The 24,941-nt window shown below is 41.0% G+C and overlaps 1 protein-coding gene across 3 annotated transcripts in view; it reads left to right on the top strand.

The window, feature by feature from the left end:
• hivep2a (HIVEP zinc finger 2a) overlaps positions 1-24,941 on the top strand; it is a 129,559-nt gene that overhangs the window by 40,503 nt on the left and 64,115 nt on the right. For 2 of the 3 annotated variants that reach the window (XM_042094279.1, XM_042094280.1), the window contains one exon: positions 20,587-20,742. The exons of the other annotated variant lie outside the window; for it this stretch is intronic. The gene's annotated coding sequence lies outside the window, so the exon portion shown is untranslated. The remainder of the gene's footprint in view (positions 1-20,586; positions 20,743-24,941) is intronic. 3 annotated transcript variants of the gene reach the window in all.

Raw genomic sequence — 24,941 nt, 5'->3', positions numbered from 1 at the left:
ATTGCCAGGAGCAACACCTTGCAAAAAATGATAACAATAGGCCTAGCCCTTTATATGGCTCTGCTCCTGCCTAGATTCGAACTCAGAACTGCCTGAAAGTTGTAACCTGTTCTGGAAATACGCGCATTAACCCACTCGACCGTCAGACAACACTATCTGCTTCGAGTAGGCCTATTGGGTAGGACTGTAGCCCACACTGGTTGCTGTGGCACAGTCTTGAGTGACCGAATTCGTTTTCCTTTGTCATATGAATGCTGTCATTTTGTTAACATTACTGTTAAGGAGATGCTGTAGGCAAAGGCTATATTTAACATCGTTAGTGTAGTAAAACAAATCAGAACTATTCACGAGGTTTCTGGGCAGCATATTTATGTTCTGTTAGCAAGCGAACTTCTCATGACTGCCAACAAAGTAGCCTACTGCCAGCTGACGAAGCTCTCATTTTAAAACATTACTGAGAGACAGGCACTGTACAATCAAGACATCTTGCCACTGAATCCAAAACTATGTTTAACATTATGTACAAAGCTTATAGGCTACAGTGGACTAGCATGTTGCAGGGGCTGCTAAAAACACAGAGAAACGCACTGAAAACTCGGCCAATCACAGCCCTTGCTGTCGAATGCTCCGTCCGTCAGTTGTACTTACATTTCACCCAGCTGCGTGAATCACCTTGATGGTGAATGAAGTGCCAATAACTGGGACCCACTGTAAAGTGCAGTATCTTTGGAAAGACCGGCATTTTCTAAGTGATGTTTTCAAAAAGGTTGATAGATTGTTCAAATGGAGTGCTGATTTGGAAAGGAAAATGGCATCAAGGCGTGTCTTTTCTCAATGCGTCACGACGATCTGGCCAGCCATTGTGAAGAGTCATCTCTGGAATCAGCGCCCCTCGTTCATGAAGCTTAAAAAGAGGTGTTCATACAAAGGGTTCCTTTACTCTCAGAGCTGTTGTGAACATCATACAATGTCTCTATATGTGGATGAAGTTGAAATGGCTGAAGCGAATGTATGGCCTGATGGTGTGGATCAAAGTTCAAGAAGTACGTTTTTCAAGAGGAATCAGTAATTGAACAAGAAATGGTGCGTTATGACATGGATTACTTATGCGAGAGATTTGGGATGCTTTGGGAACTTTGTCAGATGATAAAGAAGATGTTAGAAAATGCAATCTTGAGGCTGATGACGCCCCTGTGGGTGTACCTCCAACAGAGTCTGTGACGACAGAAGAGGATTATACTATTGCATTACCAGGGGGTGAAATATTGGCTACGATCCCTACCGATAACAAAAACGACTCTGAAGATAAAGGAGAGGTCACACTTGATTGGGTAGTGGAGAAGTCTCAGCCCTCCAGACTACACCCATTGAATGGTTAGTGACTGTATACGATCACACCAGCCGGGATCATCGAGACGTTCAGAATTTTTTAATCAGCATTTTCAGAGTGTAATGAATAAAAACAACATTCACCATTTCGCCACTGGGAGTGAATTAAAAGTCAGTGTTGTGGAACGATTCAACAGAACTATTAAATCAAGAATGTGGCGTTATCTAACAGCCGCCAACTCTAAACGCTACTGTGACATCTTACCTGATATGGTATCATCTTATAATAACAGCTACCATCGTAGTATCAAAATGAGACCTGTGGATGTGACAAAAGAAAACGAAAATGTGGTCTTTAAAAACCTGTATGGTGTAAAGACGGGGGCAACCAAAAAATATGTGTACAAATACAAAATAGGAGACCTTGTTAGAGCATCTAAGGTCAGAGGTGCATTCACAAAGGGGTATGAGGAAAACTACACACGTGAGTTTTTTACCATAGCAGAGTGTGTACCTCGAAATCTGGCTGTTTACAGGTTGAAAGACTATGATGGTGCCGTGCTAGAAGGGGGCTTGTATTTTTTTTAAAGAAATACTAAAAACATAAAGAATATACAAAATATACAAAATACAAATTATACTAAATAAAACTTAATCAAAATCAATTCTAAAAAACAGTATCCACATAGTGGGTAAATAATCAATCAGGTGCGCTTGCAATGACTGAAGCAGGGACTGAGCCTATGGTTCTCAGTGCATGAGGTGCGAAGTCTCTAGCTGATCAGGCTCTTCTGCTTAACAATAGTGCTGTGGAGTGGATGACACTCATTGTCCAAGATGTTGATCAGTTTGTTCAGGGTCCTTTTGTCAGATATTGAAGTGATGCACTCCAGTTCAGCTCCCACTACAGAGCCAGCTTTCCTTACCAGCCTGTCAGGTCTCCCCGCATCCTTCTTCTTTGTGCTTCCTCCCCAACATACCACTGCATAGAAGAGGACACTGGCAACAACAGACTGATAGAACATCCTGAGGAGCTTGCTGCACACATTGAAGGAGCGCAGCCTCCTCAGGAATTATAGCCTGCTCTGCCCTTTCTTGTAGAGTGCGTCAGTGTTGGCTGACCAGTCCAGTTTATTGTCCAGGTGGAGACCCAGGTATTTAATTTTGGGGGGCTGTTTTTGGGTGTACTATCAAACATATTACTTGTGTTACCAATAGACTCCCTTATATTGAATAAAAGCTCAGTCTACCAACGATATCTGTGCAACTTGAGTGGTTTCAATTTTGTTTGCGCAGATGCGTGCACACACACTGAATGACCGCCCATACCACTACCACTTTATTGAATGCCTCTATGTTTGATGACGCCAAATTAGCAAGTATTTCCTGATTAGGGAAAAGTTTGCTTTCTTTTTTTTCTATCGGCCCGTGATTCCATGAACCATTATGCCTATCAGAGAAGTGACAGAAGCACCGGACATAGCCAAAAGGAGGGAGGCAAAAACCTAATTCTTGCCTGCTTTAGCTGCGTGGTTCCTCGTCCTCAGACTGTTCAGCTACCTAGCTTGTCAGGGTGTAGCGTTATCAGATCAGCACTCAGACTGCTCGCTGCTACATATTCTGCAGAATAACGACATTGTTAGGCTAATTGTTATTTTTCCGTTTTCTGATGGAAATCCAAAAACGTTCCACACATCGCTGAAATGGTCAGGAGTGGTGATCTCCGTGGGTGCCTCGCTTCTGCCATAATTATATTGTGCATTAGACGTGACAAAAGCATTTCGTTTTCACATATTCATTAAAGTTAGCCAACACATAACAGTGTTTCCCACAGAATTGAATTCTATTTGTGCTGGTAGGTTTGCAGAATTAACTTGAATGCAACAGTTTTTAGCAAATTAGCACAGCGTATTTAAGCTCAATTTAGTACAACCTGGAAAATCATTGTGTGGTGGTCAATGTTGATATTGTGGTGGGCCGCCACAAATAAGTCAATGTATGGGAAACACTGCATAAAAAACCTCCCCAAAACTCGATATTCGATTTATATTCGACTTTAGAAATTCGTTCCAACAGCCCTACTTTACAACCTCAGCCCAGGCAACATTGTGCATACAACATCCTGTAATCTCTGGTGATCCCTAGTGGGGTCCGCGGACCCCAGGTTGGGAACCACTGCTCTACATAAAGATGCTAAAGATGCTTCCTGTTGGGCGTGGCTAATGCATTGTACATATGAAAGTTGTTCATCTTGGGGAGATACACAAAACACCAAAAACACACCAAAAACAATAGGGCCATGTGCCCTTCGGTGCTCAGGCCCTTATGATGTATATATATTTTGAGCAACATATACTGCCATCCAGGCAATGTCTTTACCAGGGAAGACCTTGAATATTTCAGGAAAACAAGGAAAAAAATAAAGGAAGAGTCCATGTGCTAAAATGGCCTGTCTGCCCCAGTAAACAAAATAAAGTCCTGGCGACGTCCCCTAAAGGTCCCCTGGCGAACGTCACCTCCTCGACATTGTGTAGGGTTCCCTTGACGTCCCGCAGACTTCTGTTCGGGAGGTCTAAAAGACGTCCATGAGACTTTGAGAGGACGTCTTGTAATGGTTACCGCGACGTTATGCGCGCAACGTTTATATTTCCGTGATGGTAAAAAAAAACAAAAAAACATGAAGCGCGATATGGTATGGTATTACATCCTGTAAGCTTCATCTCTGCTAGGAGAGAGGCAGACAGAACATGAACGCGCATTTATGACTTGCTCTACAACTACACATCCATATTTACTTACCTCAAAGACTACTTACACCATGTATGAAATCACGTCCTCCGAATGCATTACATCAATGATGAGTAGACATGGACCTTTATACCGGGTTAGGATGTGCTGCTTTCACATCTACGGTGTCATTTTCTTAATAAACTAATACGACGTTTTAATAGGCATATCCCGTAGCATATTGTTCAAAACATCATCAGAGTAGGCCTAGGCTAGCCTAAGCTAAATTGTTCAAGCCATATTGTTTCAAAATATTATAAACTAATAATAGCCAAAAATACTAAATGAATCGCAATGCATGCTGGGAAGCAAAACTCAACATGAAATAAAGTACATGAAATATAACTAGAATGCATTGACGTTATATCCACTCTAAGGCGTTTTCTTGGACCTGTGATCAAACAGGGACAGCCTATAAATAGCCTATGTAAGCCTATCTTCCTGGAACATTGCAGATAAAGAAAAATGTATCGTTTTCTCTAGGCTATGAATGCTCTTTGTAGCCAACTTTAAGCTGAAATAAATAGATTCCAGATGTTTCTATTCTATATCATTTTTTATTAATAAACAGTAAGGCTCTGGTGAGGCTAATGCAGCTAGAGACTAGATAGATAGATAGGCTACTTTATTCATCCCCAGACGTGTAACGTGAAGTCGTGCATGGATGTGATGTCTCCGTCCTGCAGGCGGTAGCCAGAGTGCTCTCAACTCCACTGCCATGTATGAATAAACAAACGTCCCCTCCATGTCCACGTTATTGTCGGGTCATTAGGACGTCTTTGAAATGACCAAATGCATCCGAGGGACCTGACGGTGACGTCCCCAGAAAGTCCTGCACTGGACGTCGCGCAATAACCAAAGGATAACTTGCTCCGGACGCCAATAAGGTTACTGGAACGTCCGCTAGAAAACATGACGTTCGGGACCAATCGGGGACGTCGTGAATGTCCGCATAAGGTCCGGGGGACGTCCCGTGTTTGTCGGGGCAGTCCAGATTTGTCAAATTAAGCCCTCCTTACACTGCCAGACTTAGCAAACATTTGGAGAGGATTTTTGAAAGACTACAGTCTCAGACCTTCTCACATCTAAAGACAAGTGATAGAGTTGTTGAGTCACTAGATTCCTTTAAATTATTTCCATCGTGCACTACATATCAACAGGATATCGTGTTTCTGCAGCATTGTTTCATGTGTGACATCCCTAACAGATACAGAGTTGTTCTGTCACGTGGAATAGCCGACTAATAATTTATAAGTTAATTTACAAATAATCATATAGGCTACAGCTATCGCCTACTTTTCCCCTTCCTGTTTGGTGTTGGAGAGAGGTCACTATTGGTTTTTATATTGTTCACGTCACTATTTGCATGAGCCATGACTAAAAAGACTTGCGATAATATCAAACATATTTGATATTGTCATAACGACAAAACTAAAACAAGACTGACTCCGACTGACTTAAAACCACTAAGATTGGCACCTTACACGATCTAGTTGACGGGAGCGCGCTGCGATTCCAGTACAACTCTCATGATTTATAAGTATAAGTATATATACTCTTTTGATCCCTTGAGGGAAATTTGGTCTCTGCATTTATCCCAATCCGTGAATTAGTGAAACACACTCAGCACACAGTGAACACACAGTCAGGTGAAGCACACACACTAATCCCGGCGCAGTGAGCTGCCTGCAACAGCGGCGCTCGGGGAGCAGTGAGGGGTTAGGTGCCTTGCTCAAGGGCTCAATGGAAAGTTCAGCCGCTTTCTGCTGGTCGGGGTTTGAACCGGCAACCCCTCCGGTCACAAGTCCGAAGCGCTAACCAGTAGGCCACGGCTGCCCCCAAAGTTCTGTCCGACTTTGGAAATTTAGTCGCCAACTGTGAAAACAGACCAAAATCGTACAATTTAAGGCTGCCATTAGGTGCATAATGGAATGAAAAACATGACTAAGAATACTCCATACTGTTGAGCAACTGAAATTCTATATTGGGAGTAATGGGACAACATTTACAGAATTTTGTTAAATGAACAGGAGAAGCAGCACTAGGGTTGCAAAGGGGCTGAAAATTTCCGGTAAATTTCTGGAAACTTACCGGAAGCTTTCCATGGGAAGTTAAGCTGGGGAATTTTGGAAATATTCCAAATTGGAAACTTTCATGGTATTAAAGGAAATTCTGGGAATTAATGGAAATTTACGGGAATTAACTGGGAATTTTAGTTAATTCCTACTGTTTCATATACAGACATTAACATTTTGTTTCGTGATAAGCAATATGATTTGTTTGTTCGTATTTTCGCTTAGCTTAGCATACAAAGCTAGCTACCATGCTAGCGGGAATCCCATTCTCTGCCTATGGTTTACTAGCGTGCTAAGCTAGCAACACTGAAACCACTAAACTGCCCAAGAGACACCATGCCACTCAACAAAATCCAATTGGTTGGAACATTGACTGACTATCATTTTGTACAGTTAGAATCCCAGAAAATGGTAAAACAAATAAAAATATAATGACACAAATTAAATGACACAACATACCACCCCAACCAAACCTTATAGATTATGTAAGTTATATATAAATTGTCAAGCTTAATCAGACAGATTAATTGTCCCATTACAGCTTATTCAAAATGATGTACACCTATTTGAATGAGGACAAAAGTGACGACAAGCCCATAACTGGGCAACTCTGTTTGCAAACTTCCCCCAGTTTCACACCAGTTATTCCCACATGAGATGACATTTTCACTGGGAATTTATTTTCCCCCGGAAGTTTTACAACACTTGTTGATTGTCTCGTCAACTACTAATGCCTGGGTTTCACTACACTTCACAGGTCTGTTGTTTCTTCTCTACTATGATAAACATAAATGGCATTGCATGGACTTAGAAAACCTTTTTGTATGCTATATCAAGCATTAGGAATGTAGGGACATTTAAAATTGAGTTAACAGAGAGGTAGACTGAGGACACTGATTTTAATTTTAAGAAGCATTAAAATTACATTGTTTCATTATTTGTGCACACAGGTTTACACAGAGTGATGAACACCCCTACATGTAAATCTACATTTTTGTATATCAGGTTTCTAGTCCAAGTATACTGGTGTATACAAGGAATTTGGTCTCTGCATTTATCCTCTCCGTGAATTAGTGAACACACAGAGAACACAGTGAACACACAGTGAGGTGAAGCACACACTAACCCGGAGCAGTGAGCTGCCTATTTTAATTTCTTATTTATTTATTTTATTACTTGTTCATTTTTGTTTGTTGTCTGTCTTTTATGTCTACTGTTAGGTGTCTCGGGTACGCTGGCGCTTATTTTCCCCCGGAATTTATTTTCCCCATGCACATGAACGCACCATAGGTTTCCTTGATGTAGCCTATGCTGATTGCTGTGTGCATGGGATTGACGTATGTGCAGGGTAGAAATTTGACTGAAATTGCATTAAATCAGGTTGTTTTAACTAATATTATTCTGCAAGATGGGATTTTGTCCACTACATTTAAGTTCCCTGTTATAGACTAACTTGCCATATTAAAAATTCCCAGTTTATTCCCATTAATTCCCGTTTATTCCCGTTAATTCCGTATATTCCCGTTAATTCCCATGGAAAGTTTCCAACTTTGAAAATTCCCGGAATTTTGCAGCACAGTGGTAAACATGCTCCCGTCCCAACTTTTTTTTAAACATGTTACTGGCATCAAATTAATAATTAACATATATTTTCCATGAAATAGTTCAAATTTTCATTTTCAACATTTGATATGTTGTCTATGTCCTTTTTGCTGCTATATATGGGTTTGCAAGACTTGTATATTATCACATTCTGTTTTTATTCACATTTTACACAACGTCCCAACTTTTTCTGTTTTGGGGTTGTATTTTATCTTATGTTCCCACCTGCACCAAGAGACATTTCTTGAAATCAGTACTTGGTGAACAAGGATATTTGGTTCTGATTCCGAAAAGTATGTAAACTTATGCTAAAATACTGAGGTCAGGTTAACAGTTTGTTACTCAACATTACAACATTCAATCCATAGTATTAATTGTCTTATACATAATTGTCTTAAACATAATTGACATACATAATTGTCTTAAACATAATTGACTTGATTTGAACTGAGTCTAATTCAAGATACTCTGAGTGAGTCAGATATGCTCAACCATATGGAGAGGTGTATGTGTGTGTGTGTGTGTGTGTGTGCGTGTGTGTGTGTTTATGCATACGTGTGCACGCATGTGTGTCGCACTAGTGACTTATCAGAGGTTACGTAACTGTAACAGCTGCTGTCTCACCAGGGTGGAGGCAGACTGAAGTCACTGCCTTCTCTCACAAAGTCCTCATAACATACATATTGTCTATATGTGTTTTGTGACACACCAATGTGTCTGGAGGTACAGCTATAACATTTAAAGATGACTTATTGTACAGCTAAACATTTAAAGATGACTTATTGCAGACTAGATGCTTGGCTGTGTTGAGGCTGGCTTCCAAAATGTCAAAGGTTTTTCATCATTTGTCCAAGAAAAACAAAATGCCATTCACAACCACATCCCATTATGTCCTAATACTTATGTATTATCAGCTGTTTATCTTTAGTTTTACACTTGTTGATTGTCTCGTCAACTACTAATGCCTGGGTTTCACTACACCTCACAAGTCTGTTGTTTCTTCTCTACTAGGATAAACATAAATGGCATTGCATGGACTTAGAAAACCTTTTTGTATGCTATGTCAAGCATTAGGAATGTAGGGACATTTAAAATTTAGTTAAAAGAGAAGTAGACTGAGGACACTGATTTTAATTTTAAGAAGCATTACAATTACATTGTTTCATTATTTGTGCACACAGGTTTACACAGAGTGATGAACACCCCTACATGTAAATGTACATTTTTGTATATCAGGTTTCTAGTCCAAGTATACTGGTGTATACAAGGAATTTGGTCTCTGCATTTATGCTCTCCGTGAATTAGTGAACACACAGAGCACACAGTGAACACACAGTGTGGTGAAGCACACACTAACCCGGAGCAGTGAGCTGCCTTGCTTCAGTGGTGCTCGGGGAGCAGTGAGGAGTTAGGTGCACATCAATATTTAACCCCTTAACATGTGTTCTAGCCAAGTTGTCAGCTTAGAAAATTATTTTTTGTCCATTTTATCGTTGTATTCTTAAAAATGGTCAAATCTGATTATTTTCAAAGTGCTTCGCTATTCTTCTTCTAAGACTCATCCTGTAATTTTGAGCAAATTTGCAATATAATCCAACTTATGTGCAAGCATTATATTGAAAATGAATAATCAATAAATATCAAAAGAGTATCACACTGATCCAATCCACAGTAAACAAGGCAGATTTCATTTCTGCCTATACAGTGATGATGAACAAACGTCGTGCTGTAAACTAGCCCTAGTCACTTAAAAGTAAATTAATATATCTGTTTTATGTAGATTTAAGTTTCTGTTTGTTAAAAAAAATTCTGTTAAATTTCTGTTTTATTAGATCTAAGTTAACATAGGCTTTTCTTTATTTTAATTTCTTATTTATTTATTTTATTACTTGTTCATTTTTGTTTGTTGTCTGTCTTTTATGTCTACTGTTAGGTGTCTCGGGTACGCTGGCGCTATGTAACAAATAAAATGTATTATATTATTATTATTATTATTATTATTATTATTATTATTATTTGTGCATCTGCAGCATTTACCATTACTACCAAATAACCTCCCTTACAAAGAATAACTGCAGTTTTTACAGTGCAGTTACACTACAGTACAGTGCAGTACTTTAGTATTTTCATGTCTAAAATACTGCATTTCTGCAGTAAAGTACAATAGGCTACTATGCAGTAGGCCTACAATGCAGTTTTGTTGTGTCCAAAATACTGTATTTCCTGCATTAGAACGGCAAATATTTCCTCCAAAACTGCAATTTTGACACTTGAAGTAATGCAGTTATTTTTTTTTGTAAGGACTAATAATTATGTCTGGGGTACACTGCAAAAATGAATTCTAAGCAAGTGTTATTGATCTTATATTAAGATTAATAAGAAGAAAGTTTTTTTTTTTTTTTTTTTGTTTAAAATAGGCCCTGGCCGTGGTGCAACTGGCTTGGGCACATGCACTGTACGGCAGCGACCCGGTGCAGTTTATTGTTCATAAACAATTCTAAATTCTAAAGTTTATGTCGTTTTCAATTGTCTATAGTTTCATATTGTAAGTTTCAGTGCGTTGAGCAAATTTGTCTTGATAAGACTCCTGAAAATAAGTTAAAGTCTTCTTAAATTAAGTCAAAATGATCTTTTGAGAGGGCGCTAGGTAAGTCTTTTCATACTAAAAACAATACCAAATAGATTTTTTAATCTTAATATAAGATCAATAACACTTGGTTAGAATTCATTTTTTGCAGTGTAGTCTTATTAATCAAGTTCATTGGCTTTGCATTGAAGTTCTAATTAGTCAGATGAGACAGATGCACACATTACAAGGATACAAGGAAGTTTATTGTCACATGCATATAGTTACTGGAAGTAAGAAATGCAATGAAATTATGTCTGGTGTCAGCCTATTTGTGCATTTATTGTGGGGTAAAAAGTGCTTTAGAAGAGGGGTTTAGTATATTAAGTGGCAAGGGCTGCATAAGAAAGGTGGGGGAGGATTGGGATTGGGGGGGGGGGCACCAACAAGGAGCACCCAAGAGCAACAGGGGCAAGGAAAACTCCCTTACCAAGGAAAAAACCTTGGGCAGACCCACGGCTCAAGGGGCTAACCCAACTGCCAGGGGTCTTGGTGTGTGTGTTGGGGGGATGTCAAGGGAGATGGGATAGTGTGCTGTGTATGTGGGGAGAGGGCAGTGTGCAATATGTGTGTTGGAGAAGCTTCCTCATGAGACAATGTGCTGTGTATTGGGGAGAGGGGGGGGGGGGCAGTGTACTGCAAGTATGGTGAAGGGACTTCCTATTGCAAGCAGAGTACTGTATGTATGATGTATGTGAGTGATGACAGTGAAGATGTGTGTGTGGGCGGGAGGGGAGTGGAGCAGTGATTGTGTGTGTGGGTAGGTGGGGGCAGTGTGCTGTAAGTATGTAGAGGATGTGTGTTGGAGAAGATCCTGAAGACAATGTGCTGTGTATGTAGGGAGGGGGGGGGGGGCAGTGTGCAGCAAGTATGTAGAGGAGGCTTACTGTAGCAAGCAGTGTGCTGTATGTGTGGTGATGACAGTGATGTAAGTGTGTGTGTTTTTTGTGTGTGTGTTGGGGATGGGGGTGGGGGGGGCAGAAAGGCTAGGCAATCAAGGACATGGGTAGATAGATGGAGGAGAAATCAAAAATAATAAATAAAAAGTTCTATGGAGATGTGCAAAAGTTGGAGAAAGTCAGATGTGTGTGTGTGTGTGTGTGTGTGTGTGTGTGTGTGTGTGTGTGTGTTTTGACGTGTGATGAAATAAGAAAATAAATAAAAGGTCTGTAGCATAGGGAGTGAGATGTAAAAGTGCTAAAAGTCATGTAGGTGTGTGTGTGTGGGGGGGGGGGGGGAGGGGGTCATGAGTGCTGAGGAGTGAATGAGTGCAAAGTCAGTATAGTGTGAGTTCAGAGTTGGGAAATGTTTGAGAGTGCTGAGGAGTGAATGTGTGCAAAGTCAGTATAGTGTGAGTTCAGAGTTCGGATGGCCTGGGGATAAAAACTTCTCCTGAGTCTCTCAGTTCTGGCTTTGTGACTACATAGGCGTCTTCTTGATTTCAGCGGTAGGAATAATCCATTGTTAGGAGGAGAAGAGTCCTTCAGGATCTTTTGGGCTCTTAGGAGTACTCTTCTGGAATAGATATCTTGTTGAGCAGGGAGTTGAGTTCTTATAGTACATTCAGCTGAGCCCACTACTCTCTGCAGAGTACTACAATCTCTAACTGTGGAGTTCCCATACCAGGTGATGATGCTACCAGTTAGAACACTCTCAACCGCTGAAGTGTAGAAGGCCTTCATGATGGATGTAGAAACTTTGAATTTCCTTAGCTGACGAAGGAAGTCGAGTTGTTGTCTGGACTTCTTCAGAACGTATTGAGTGTTAACAGTCCATGTTAAGTCTTCAGTAATGTGGACACCAAGGTATTTAAAACTTGTGACTTTCTCTACAGGTTGCCTGCTGATCATTAGTGGGGTTTGGTTTTATTGACATTCAGTGTCAAGCTGTTTGATTGACACCACTGTGCCACCTCATCAACCTGATCCAAGTAGAGCTGTTCATTGTTGTTACTAATCAGGCCTAAGATCACTGTGTCATCTGCAAACTATGTAGATGTTGTACAGCAGTGGACTCAAAACACAGCCTTGGGGAGAACCAGTGCTGATGGTTAATGTGTGGTGTTCAGTCCTAAGGCCTTCATCTTTGTGACCAAGGTGAGAGGTACTATCGTGTTGAATGCTGAACTAAAGTCAATGAACAGCATCCTCACATAATTCCCATTCCCCTCCTCCAGGTGAGTTAAGGTGGTGTGCATGAGGTTTGAGATGGCATCCTCTGTAGACCTGTTGGCTCTGTAAGCAAATTGGAGGGGGTCGAAGGAGGCAGGGAGGGATGAGCAGATAATGTTTTTCACAAGCTTCTCAAAACACTTCATCACTGTAGACGTCAGGGCTACTGGGCGGTAGTCATTCAGACATGATGGACTTTTGTTTTTCGGTACTGGAACAATAACTGACTGCTTGAGGCAAGTAGGAACTGTCTCTTGAGCCAATGATGTGTTAAAGATATAAGTGAACACAGGAGCTAACTGAGCAGCGCAGGATTTCAAAACCCTGTTAGAAATTCCATCCGGTCCAGCAGCTTTTCTACAATTAACCCTCCTAAAGGCATTGCTCACATCGACCTCAGAGACACAGAAAGGTGCATCCTCATTTGCTTCACATGCTGCAGCTAGTGCAAGATAGTCTGTGTTTTTCATGTCAAAGCGAGCATAAAAAGCATTAAGTTCATCAGGGGGGGCTTTACTCACATTCATCATAGGAGGGGACTTTCTTTCAAAGCCAGTGATGGTTCGGAGTCCTTTCCACACTCGTGCTGGATCACCCTCCAAGAAATCAGCTTCAACTTTGTCTCTATAGCGCCGCTTAGCATCTTTAATAGTGATGGTGCGTGTCTTTAATGCCGTTCTCACTTCTCTATCCACCCATGGCTTCTGGTTAGGGAAGTTTCGGATCTTTACAGTTGGGATGATGGAATCAGTTAGCATATTGATGTAACTCAATGATACTTCCGTAAACTCATGGATGCCAGCAGAGTTCGTCTTGAACATCTCCCAGTCAACGTTGCTAAGGGCGTCCTGTAGCCTGGCTTCCGATTGGTCAGTCCAGGGCTTGACCTGGGGGGGTCCCTCTGACTTCTCTGTACATAAGCAGTAGGAAAACAGCGGCATGATCTGATTTTCCGAAAGCTGGTAGAGACTTATCTTTGTAACTGTTCTTGAACTGTGTGTAGCAGTGATCCAGTGTGTTGTCACCACGTGTAGGGAAGTGAATGTGTTGAATAAATTCAGGCATGGACCGGTTCAGATGTACTTGATTGAAATCACCGGCCACAATAAGCGCAGCTTCAGGGTGCGTGTGTTGTCTATTTAACACTTCTTGCAATTCTGAAACCGCAGCATCTGTGTTGGCTTGTGGAGGAATGTAGACAGCGTTGAATATTACCGAAGTAAACTCACGGGGCAGGTAGAAGGGTAGGTAGGTCCTAGGTAGGCAGGTAGCGAGCAGGACTTTGCGAGAACGGTGACATTTCTACGATCACACCACTTGCTATTAGTCATGATGCAAACACCGTCACCTTTCAATTTTCCAAATTCGTCAGTCCTGTCAGAGCGAGCAGCAGAGAAAAACTCCACCGGAGTGATGGCACAGTTCAGTTGCAAGTTCAGTTAGCCATGTCTCAGTAAAGCATAGAATGTTACAGTCCCAGCCTGTCTCTTTGAAACTGTATCCTCGCTCTTAGTTCATCCATCTTGTTCACAAGAGACTGGACATTGGCTAGGAGAATGCTAGGCAGTGGAGGCCTATGAGCTCTATTCCTCAATCTGTTACGGGCCCCGGCTCGTTTTCCTCTGTGTTTTTTCCTTCTGCGCCGAGATGCGTCTCCATGGTTCCATGATGCATCTCGGAGAATCTCAGTCGGCCAGGTAGAATCGTCGATTAAAACATCCCGAAACAAAAAAGGCAATTCATTTCCGATGTTTCTGAGTGTAACACCATCATACGTAATCAGTGCAGTGGAAAAGTGCAAAAAATTAGGGGTTAATAAAAGGTCAAAGAGTAAATATAAGCACAAATTAGGCGGAGCAACCAAAAAGGCGTCCGAACGCGGCGGCGCCATGGCAACTACATTATAGAATTATGTTGATGGAAAACATGATCCTTGGCTCATGTGACCAATTAAATTGGTGTTGGTATTTTGATACATTCATCAGTGTACATGATACCAAGTTATGTATTTCTGGCACTAACACAAACCCCCATTTGGCTTGATTATCAACTGCTTGTTAAAACAAAGAACTGCATGTGGTCTTCACTGATGAGAAAATCGTCCTATGCAGTCGTTGCCCATCACATGATTTTTTGGTTAGATTGATGTTGCCCAACTTTAGCTGTTGTTGCAGGAAATGGATCTTCTACAAGAGATTGAACACTGGACTTAGAGCTCTCTGCATGAGTTATGAGGGAGATATGAGCTGATTTCTCAGCCACTGACTCATGACATGAGTGAGGATGCACTGAAAAAACTGCTTATCTAACAAATTCTAACCAAGTGTTATTAATCTTATATCAAGATAAAAAAACCTAGTTGGTATTGTTTTTAGTATAAAGACACTAACCTAGCTCTTTCTCGTGAAATCATTTGACTTAAAATAAGTTAAACTTCTCTTAAATTAAGACATCTCATCCTGAAAACAAGCAAATTTGTCTGCCAGTGCGTTGAGCAAATTTGTATTGATAAGACTCCTTAAAATAAGTCAATAAATTAAGTCAAAATGATCTTTCGAGAGAGTGCTAGGTAAGTGTTTTCATACTAAAAACAATACCAAATAGATTTTTTGATCTTAATATAAGATTATTAACACTTGGTTAGATTTAATTTTTTGCAGTGTGGCTCCACAGCAGAAATTGGATGGAGGAGCCTGGCATATCAAAGTACAAGTTTGTAGATAATGAAGAATAACATTTTCTTGACAAATGCATGCAGTGATAAAAATCAATACACACAATGACTCCTTCCTTGTAATGATATGGATAATTGGAGTGGAGTGATGAGAGAAACTCAACTCAAATTCAATGCGTCAGAGGCACCAGGTTTCAACAGGAGGAGCTGTGTGTGTCAGCAGTAACGTGGCTGAGGGGTAACATATGAAGTGAAAATAAAATACAGCAAAGCATTGATCCTGTGGAACACCATATGATAGGGGAGCAGGGCTAGATGATGGACCATTAAAAACAACCATATTATGACCACTGTTTGGTGTTTCCACCTACAGTACTATGAAAATAAGTCTCTCAAGTACCTCTACTCCTGCAACTGCATCATTATGTGGTATATCTATTAAAATGCATTATAAAATATTTTTTGCGTTGGCACCGACATGTCAGGCATAGTAATTCACTTAGTAATAATATCAAACCTGGTTTGACATAGCAAAGTCAAACATGTTTTGAAAATTTAGCATTTTTCATGCAAAGAAGGTACACTGCACATTGATTTATTAGAACAAGATTTGTCTGATTTCCCCTTAAATTTCTATATGAACAATTATCCTATGTCGTGCTAAATTTCTGGATTGTTCAAAATATTTCTCAGGCAGAGTCAGCAGCCAGTTTTTCACGGTACCGGAGACCTACGCCATGTCGCTAACAAGCACAGTCTAAAGATACAGAGAAAAGGCACACTTCTATCGTCAAAGCTTACATCTCCCCTTGTGGCAACTCGTCCAACATTGTACACAAGGATGTATCCCTTAACAACCAACATCAGTGACATTTACCCAAACTTTGATCTAACATACATGAAGGCGCCAACCTCCTTAGTGAAGATGGCAGTTCCATCTCAGGGCCCCCTCTATCCAAACCAGCACGTAAGCCCAATCACCTATGTCACAAATGCTAAACATCTCTCATCCTCCCAATTTCTGTTCACTCATACACTTCTATGAATAACTTGCTCACAAACAAAACCCAACCCAGCCGGCACACGACCGACCTTCAACGTTGAAATATAGGGGAAATAACGTCAGTCGTTGTGTCAATGTTGAAACAATGTTGAAACAATGTTTAATGCTAAATGGTTGTAAAAGGGTATGTAGACAAACATTGAAACAACGTTGGTTGTAAAAAGGTTAAGAAAATCAATGTTGAATTATAGGTGAAATAATGTCAGTTGTTGTGTCAATGTTGAAACACTGTTTTAATGCTAATTGTAAAATGTTGACAAATGGTTGTAAAATAAGAAATCAAGGAAATCAGCACCAATGTTGAAATGGCGGATGTTGAAATAATGTTGCGATATCAACGTTGATTCAATTTGCAAATCCAACACATACAGTAATTCAATGTTGATTCACCCGTTATAATGTTTTTTTAAAAACGTTTATAACGTTTATTTACCGTTGAATCAATGTTGAAATGCCAGCAGGGAAAGAGCATATGAGTAAAATATAGACAGCACACATATATGGTCTTCGCTCATGGGTTAAAATATTATCCTACACCTATTAGGCTAATATTTTTGCAAAGTTAGCCTCTAGTTAGTCTCTCAAACAGGATTGATAGTCTTAATCTAGTCAAACTAGTCATAATATTAAATAGGATAGATTGTCTTTCATTCTAACTGTAAGGGCATTGAAGTGCACAAACTCATATTTCCTTTTGACTTATATTCACTTTAAAGGTATGAAACAGTGAATTTGTGTGTGGCATTTGTTAAGCAGTGATTTTTGTTAGACTTACCTTGAAAATACATTCAGCTACAAAACTTCATTGTGATTGTCATCAAGTTCACTGCAAAAAATGAATTCTAACCAAGTGTTATTGATCTTATATTAAGATTAAAAAATCTAATTTTAAATCTAAAATCTAGTTTTTAGTATGAAAAGACTTACCTAGAGCCCTCTCAAAAGACCATTTTGACTTAATTTAAAAAGACTTTAACTTATTTTAAGGAGTCTTATCAAGACAAATTTGCTCAATGCACTGGCAGAAAAATTTGCTTGTTTTTAGGACAAATTTGCTTAACGCAATGGCAGACAAATTTGCTTGTTTTCAAGATAAGATGTCTTAAAATAAGTTAATTATTTTTTAAATTAAATCAAATGATTTCACAAGAGGTTATACTGAAAACAACACCAACTAGTTTTTCTTATCTTGATATAAGATTAATAACACTTGGTTAGATTGTGTTAGATAAGCAGTTTTTGCAGTGTTTTAGTTGCATGCTGCTATGCTGCTGTGCTTTGACTCCAAATTCCTGATGACATCTAAGTGTTCCAACTATAGCCAGTTTCAATCCTATGTTTAAGACCCAGCCAATATTTTGTATGAAATAAATGCTGTTTCTAACCTCCATGACACAAAAATATGGCTGCCACAAACACTTACTCACTGATCCATGCAAAGCCTAAAACTACAAGGTTATTCGCCTTATTTAGGCGGTGGCCATTGTGTAAACTAAAACGAGGCTACAGGGTACACTGACACTATATCATTAATGCATTTTCGCCACCTACTAGTGAATGCATCATTAGGTGGGTGAGCAAACAGCAATACGAACACAGCTTTCAGAATGTAATGTTTGGGAAACCTGAGCACAGAGCGAGACAGATTAACTCAACAGTTCAACTGTATAAGGCGTGAAGTGATTACTAACAGTCTGAGTGAGGTTGTTTCAGGCTATTCTCTCTCATGGAATGCCTCTTGTAAAAACAAATCGTTTGACGGATCTATATCAGATCTTATATAATAGGCTACACCAGTGGTGTAGTTTAGTTAGCTGTAGTGGATATACTGTGATGTAGTAGTTAGTGGGTATACTGAGATAGTGATGCTTTTTGGGGCAGCCGTGGCCTACTGGTTAGCGCTTCAGACTTGTAACCGGAGGGTTGCCGGTTCGAGCCCCGACCAGTAGGCACGGCTGAAGTGCCCTTGAGCAAGGCACCTAACCCCTCACTGCTCCCCGAGCGCCGCTGTTGTTGCAGGCAGCTCACTGCGTCGGGATTAGTGTGTGCTTCACCTCACTGTATGTTCACTGTGTGCTGAGTGTGTTTCACTAATTCATGGATTGGGATAAATGCCAAATTTCCCTCACGGGAGCAAAAGAGTATACTTTTTATATACTTTTTTTAAGTGGGTACACTGCGTAGTCCTGCGTATCACGTACTGTAGACTACACCACTGGGCTACAGGCGGGTAGCAAGCGTGGGGGATGTGGGTGTTATAACGTACACACTTTTTCTGGAACACGATTCTATCCCCCACACTTTTTGTCAGATTAATATGGAAATAAACGCTCCCGCAAAGAGTTGGAACCGTATCTACCATAACGAACACACAGAGAGACACAATTAGGTCTGTTGATTTGATTGAATGGTCATCCAGCCAATCACATCAAGTTAGTGAAGACCCTGAGCCGCTCTGATCAAATTCAAAGTGTGCGTCTTTCAAGGCTGTGCTGCTGCTTGGGTCTGCATTATAACGTCTGCAGTGTGCAGATTTCAGGTAGAATTGAAATGATAATTGTTACCGCATTATGCATAATTTAGGGAACCAAAATTCACTGACTGACAGTTTTTGTCACAATGTGCAGGGAGTCAAAGTGAAAGCGGGGGTGCGCGCACCAAGGCGCTTGTTGTTTCTGCAGAAAGACCTTTGGCTACTGTTCTCAGAGCATTATGCTTTCTCTGTCTATGATCTGCAGCTTTTCTCAAACTATGGGCCTCCTCAACAATTAGGCTTACCTACTGGTCCACGTAGCCGCGAAATTAAGTTATGCCTGGTGCTTCACACGTCTGATCATTTGCAGCAAAATTGAATGTGGAACCGCGGACTGAAAAAAATAAATAAACTAGGCTAAAAGTTTCCCCAATCAGAAATAGGCTACTTATTCACTTGGTGTCATCAGCTATAGACATAACCCAGTCAGCGCACATACGTCTCCAAGACGCTTGGAAATTACCTGAACAGCTTTCATTTAGAACGTCTTATTTGACCTGATCTTACAAACGTTGACGGCATTTCACTGTCAATGTGTGTCGTAGTGCTACATCTACTGGAGATCTTAATGTCTTAAATACGATCGCGTTCCATTTAGAACATCTTATTTTGATCTTACAAACGGCGGCGTCAAGACACATTTGAGTTCTACATCTGAGAACTAAGATTTCCAGCATGTAGAACTCAAATAGAACGCTTATGAGCGCTCATGCAATGTGTGCGTCCCTGCAGCAAGTGAAACTGGAGGTAACGTGGGCTAGAAGCAACAATAGTTTAAACAACAACGTGGCTTCCTGTAACTATCAATGGAAAAAGCATAGAAACTGCTAATCATAATCTTTAAATTGACATTAATTAAGATGGCTATATGCAACACAATTTAATTTATTTTCCCCTTGCATATGTCTGTTAGGCAATTTATTGTAGCCTGCTAACCCATATGCACAAAACATAATTTCTGAAATGATTTCTTGATTTATAACATGAGATATGCCTCCATATACAGTAGGGTAGTGTCAAATAGTGAAGTGATAGCAGGTAGATCATGTAGGCCTACATGTCACATGAGCCACACATATGAGGGGCGCTGCTTCTTCTGTCCCTTCCAAACTGCATTAAAATGGTGTGTTTAGCAATCAGAATTTTTAAAAAAAATTCGGGGGAGAAACTCCCAGACACCAATATAGCCTAGTCCGCACCCCTCTCAGAAAATACTTACAGCGTCCCTGTAGGGAGTGATTTATAATTTGGTCAGATTGTTTCCCACAACCCCCACACTTTTAAAAAGCTTTATACGCCTCTACTGGGCTACACAACCCTGGTCATAAGGTAACATGTTAATACACCAGTTCTCTAATAAGTGGCATCAGTCTGATTGGATGTTTATACCTAGAATCATGGTATAATCAAATTTTGTAGAATCACTGAAATGCTGTCTTACATGTAGGTATTGTTTCAATCAAGTTATAATCCTATAAGGCATTGTGTGGCATATGGCATTATGTAAATTATGGAATTGTTATTATTAGATATTGTCTATTACTTAAAGTACAGCAGAACCAGTTATGTTTACATGTTAAGTACATGGTAAATACATGTATGCAAATATTCAATACTATGATTTGATTTATATTATGATTACATTTATGTATCAGACAGGAAAAAAAAACAATTCAATTTTATCACACATTCATGAGTGAATGTCTTATTTTTTGTGTATTCCCAGTTGTCTGCATCGTCTTTGAATTTTGGCCAAGGCTTGTTTCTGAGGGTCTGAGGAATCATTTAACACAATCCTAAGAAAAAACAATAGGCTCGTGCTACAGCCCCTTTTCCCTTGTGTCACTGGCCTCCCCCATCAGATCACCAACAGCCCAAACAGGTGAGTTCACCGATAGAATCTGTTTGTTGATTTTTCATACAGTGGAGAGATGTTAAATTCCTAGTGCTATAGGTAGGGGATTTCACACAGTTGGCCAATTACCATCAAAACCAAAATCACTAACAAATCACAAATCACTATCAAAAACATCACCAACAGAACACCCTTCAAGAGCATTTCACTGGGGTTATCGAGCAGGCACCTTCCATCATAAGTGTTTCATTGAATTAAACCCACGAAATCTCCAGAAGGCTCAACAATAGTATCTGGCGTCCCAGACCAACCCCTTCAAAGTCAAAGTCAAAGTCAAAGTCAAAGTCTGCTTTATTGTCAATTTCTTCACATGCCAAGACATACAAAGAGATCGAAATTACGTTTCTCACTATCCCACGGTGAAGACATATTTTACCAACTAAGTCCACAGACAAACATAACATTCAAGTAAACAATAAAAAGTAAATAAGAAGGCACATACAATGAAGAAATAAGAGCAGCAAAATTGGGTTGAAATTGTGCAATTGTGCATAGACAGTCAATGTAATAGTGCAAAGTCAGGCCAATAAATGGCTGAGGTAGTTCTGTTTGACCTAAGTAAGCAAGTGGCATAGTAGTGCAAGTTATGTAAGAGCAGCAGAAGTGTTGTGTTTTCAGGACAACAGGACAACAACAACAAGTTGCAAAGTGTGCAAGTGTACAAGTGGAGTAGTGCAAGTGGAGTAGTGCAGGGCAGCCATTGTGGGTCCAAAGTCCAGGATGTTATGTAGCTGAGGGGGGAGAGAGTTCAGCATCCTAACAGCCTGGTGTATGAAGATGTTGGTGAGTCTGGTGGTGCGGGAGCGCAGGCTTCTGTACCTCTTCCCAGAGGGCAGTAAATCAAACAAATTGTGAGCGGGGTGACTTGCATCACTCACAATTGTGGTCGCCTTGTGGGTGAGGTGGGTGGTGTAAATGTCTTTCAGGTAGGGGAGTGAAGCACCAATAATCCTTCTAGCTGTGTTCACTATGCGCTGCAGGGCTTTCCTGTTGTATTCAGTGCAGCTTCCGCCCCACACAGCAATACAGCTGGAGAGGATGCTCTCAATGGTGCCTCGGTAGAATGTGGTCATGATGGCTGGTGGAGCACTTGCTCTTGAACTTGAGTTTTTGCAGGAAGTAGAGGCGGCGCTGAGCTTTCTTCGCCAGTAATGCAGTGTTGGTGGTCCAGGAGAGGTCTTCACTGATGTGCACCCACAGGAATTTGGTGCTGCTCACTCTCTCCACCACAGCACCGTCGATGGTCAGTGGCAGCTGTTGGGTGTGACCTCTCCGGAAGTCAACAACAATCTCCTTGGTCTTGCTGACGTTCAGCAGGAGGTTGTAGTCCCTGCACCACGTGGTCACCTCCAACCTGTATTGAGTCTCGTCGCCCTTGGTGATGAGACCCACCAGAGTTGTGTCGTCAGCAAATTTCACTATGTGATTGTTGCTGTAGGTTGCAGTGCAGTCATGCGTCAGCAGGGTGAAGAGCAGCGGACTGAGCACGCAGCCTTGGGGGGCCCCCGTGCTCAGTGTGATGCTGCTTGAAATATTGTTGCCAACACGTACTACTTGAGGCCTCTGACAGAGGAAGTCCAGTAGCCAGTTGCAGAGGTAGGTACTGAGTCCCAGTTTGTCAAGTTTGCAGATGAGTTGTTGTGGTATTATGGTGTTGAATGCAGAACTGAAGTCTATAAACAGCAATCTCACATATGAGTCTCTTTTTTCCAGGTGGGTGAGGGCTGGGTGGAGGGCAGAGCAGATTGCATCCTCTGTGGATCGTTTGGCTCCGTATGCAAACTGGAAGAGGTCCAGGGTGGGGGGGAGAATGGATTTGATGTGTGACATGACAAGCCGCTCAAAGCACTTCATGATGATGGGTGTCAGTGCCACAGGGCGGTAGTCATTGAAGCAGGATGGAGCAGTTTTCTTCGGCACAGGTATGGTGGTGGCAGCTTTGAAACATGATGAGACGATGGCTTGCTTCAGGAAAGTGTTAAAGATGTCTGTGAAGACATCCTTAAAGACCAACGTGCAGGTTGGACACCCCTATATAGCATAGTGTATGTTGATGATAAAACAACAAGATTTTCAGAAATTGAGAAATATATAACTATGCTATTAACAATATTTTGAGATAAATTGTGATAAAATAACTTCCGCATCTATAAAGCACTGACCGGAAGTGACGATGGGCGAGGGAGTCTGGTCAAGTTCAAGTTCAAATTACAATGGATGTGAATGAAGAAACCGAGTTCTCTGATGTCAACGAACATGCCTATGATGGCCCACAGGCCTATAATTATGAGCCTCCCAGGCGAGATAGAGGCCAGGGGGAGATTAGGGAGATCAGGGGGAGGAACAATGGACAGAGGAGAGAAGTAGAGTTGTGGTGTCAAGAAAACCAGTGGCGAATAGGGCAAGTGACTTGGTGAGTTACTGTAGCACCGAGGCTAACGCTGGTTCATCTAGGGCTAGTACCTTGGTATTATGCAATAAATCTGCTTTAGCAAACATACTTTCGACCTTGTTCTTGATTAAACATCCATTTAGATTGTCTTCATTTAAAGGAGAATTCCGGTGTGATATTGACCTAAAGTGTATTGAAACATGATACCGAGTGTGAACGTATGTCTCATAGCCCATCTCAGCTTGTCCCCTGCACTCCAAAATCTGGCGCTAGTTAGCCGATGCTACCAACAGCTTTTTCAATAGTGGTGCTTCGGCATCGGGCTAGCCATGCAAATAAATCACTGTTTTACACCCATTTACGAGGCTCAATGTATCTCCACACTTCATTGGTAGACTTCCGAGGGCCCTGACATTTAAAACGAGACATTGAGAACTTTGAAAAAGCACTGGTAGTTTACTTACAAGACGATTTATACAAACAGTATCTTCACGAAGTTTAGCGTTTGCAGCCATCTTGAATTTAGTCACGATAAGTCGAGCGACGAGTAAGAATGAATAGGTATGATAAGGGATCAGATTCCGAAAATAATTCAGTGGAAATGCATGGATTCCAGTTGCTGCTACTGGAAGAAATTGGAATCCATGCATTTCCACTGAATTATTTTTGGAATCTGATGGACAGCATGTGTTGTCGAGAGGTGGATGCCTACTGGGCCCTAGTTGACGGTTTAGTCCCGGCCACGGACATTACCTGCCTGACGCTCCATCCCGGCTTTGATGCCTGTTGCCTCAACCCGTTTTCGCTGCAGGTAGCATATCTCAACTTCAGGCAGGAGCATGGCCCTCTCCAAGTCAACAGACCAGAGTATGTTCAGACGAATTTATAACACCACTATTATATTATTATACACCTAATCTATTATAGTTGTCGTTTTCTACACAGATAACAAACTTTGTGTCAAATAAATGTGCATTATTGATTCTGAGGGTTTAGCAGATGTTCAAACTCAGATGTGCATACATACTTGAGGCTCTACAATTGACTACCATTGTGGAATAGAATAACAGAAAATGTTACATCAAATACTTCAATCACTTGATTGTATTGACTATAACAGGATTGTTAATATCATGATTGCCCCCTTCATTGCTCTAGGCAATTCCGATACACAGCCTACAGGCAGGTGGTCCGATGGGCATATGGGTTTCTGGGCAGGGAGATCAGGAAGGCGATACCTGCTTGTGTTGTGGTCGCAATCAGGAGGCAGTTTCCAGAGGAAGGAGGGACATACAGGGGCTTCCAATGGCCCCATATGGGAGGCAATCAATAAATATGTATTTTTGTACAAAATGAACACACAAATTGTCTTGGTATATAAAATGTATTTCTCATTTCATTGACAGTAATTAGGACATAAAACGTGAATGACGTTCAAGATAGTGGCCGACTGCCTCATCCTTGGCGATCTTGTGATGCGTGGAAAGAGGGGCAGGTGCAGCTGAGGACAGGATGGCACTGTCTTCTTTGAGGGCCTGTGGTGACCTTATATATCCCTCTCTCAGGGAGACCATCAGGGCTGATGCATATTCTTGATGTGGGAAACAAATATTGAGATCACATTCAGTTAACTAGTTAATACATTGGGTCAACTAAAAAATGATCATTAGAAACTGATCTTGAAACTGCTCACCAGATGATGGTTTCTCTTTTATGGGTCGGACGACCCAGCCACCCTTACAAAACTGGGGGTAACGGACTGCATAGCGCACCT

This window comes from Alosa sapidissima, chromosome 6, assembly GCF_018492685.1.
Source record: "Alosa sapidissima isolate fAloSap1 chromosome 6, fAloSap1.pri, whole genome shotgun sequence".
Taxonomy (NCBI): Eukaryota; Metazoa; Chordata; class Actinopteri; order Clupeiformes; family Clupeidae; genus Alosa; species Alosa sapidissima.
The sequence above is the reverse complement of the archived record's forward strand: the minus strand, read 5'-3'. Positions and strand labels throughout refer to the sequence as shown.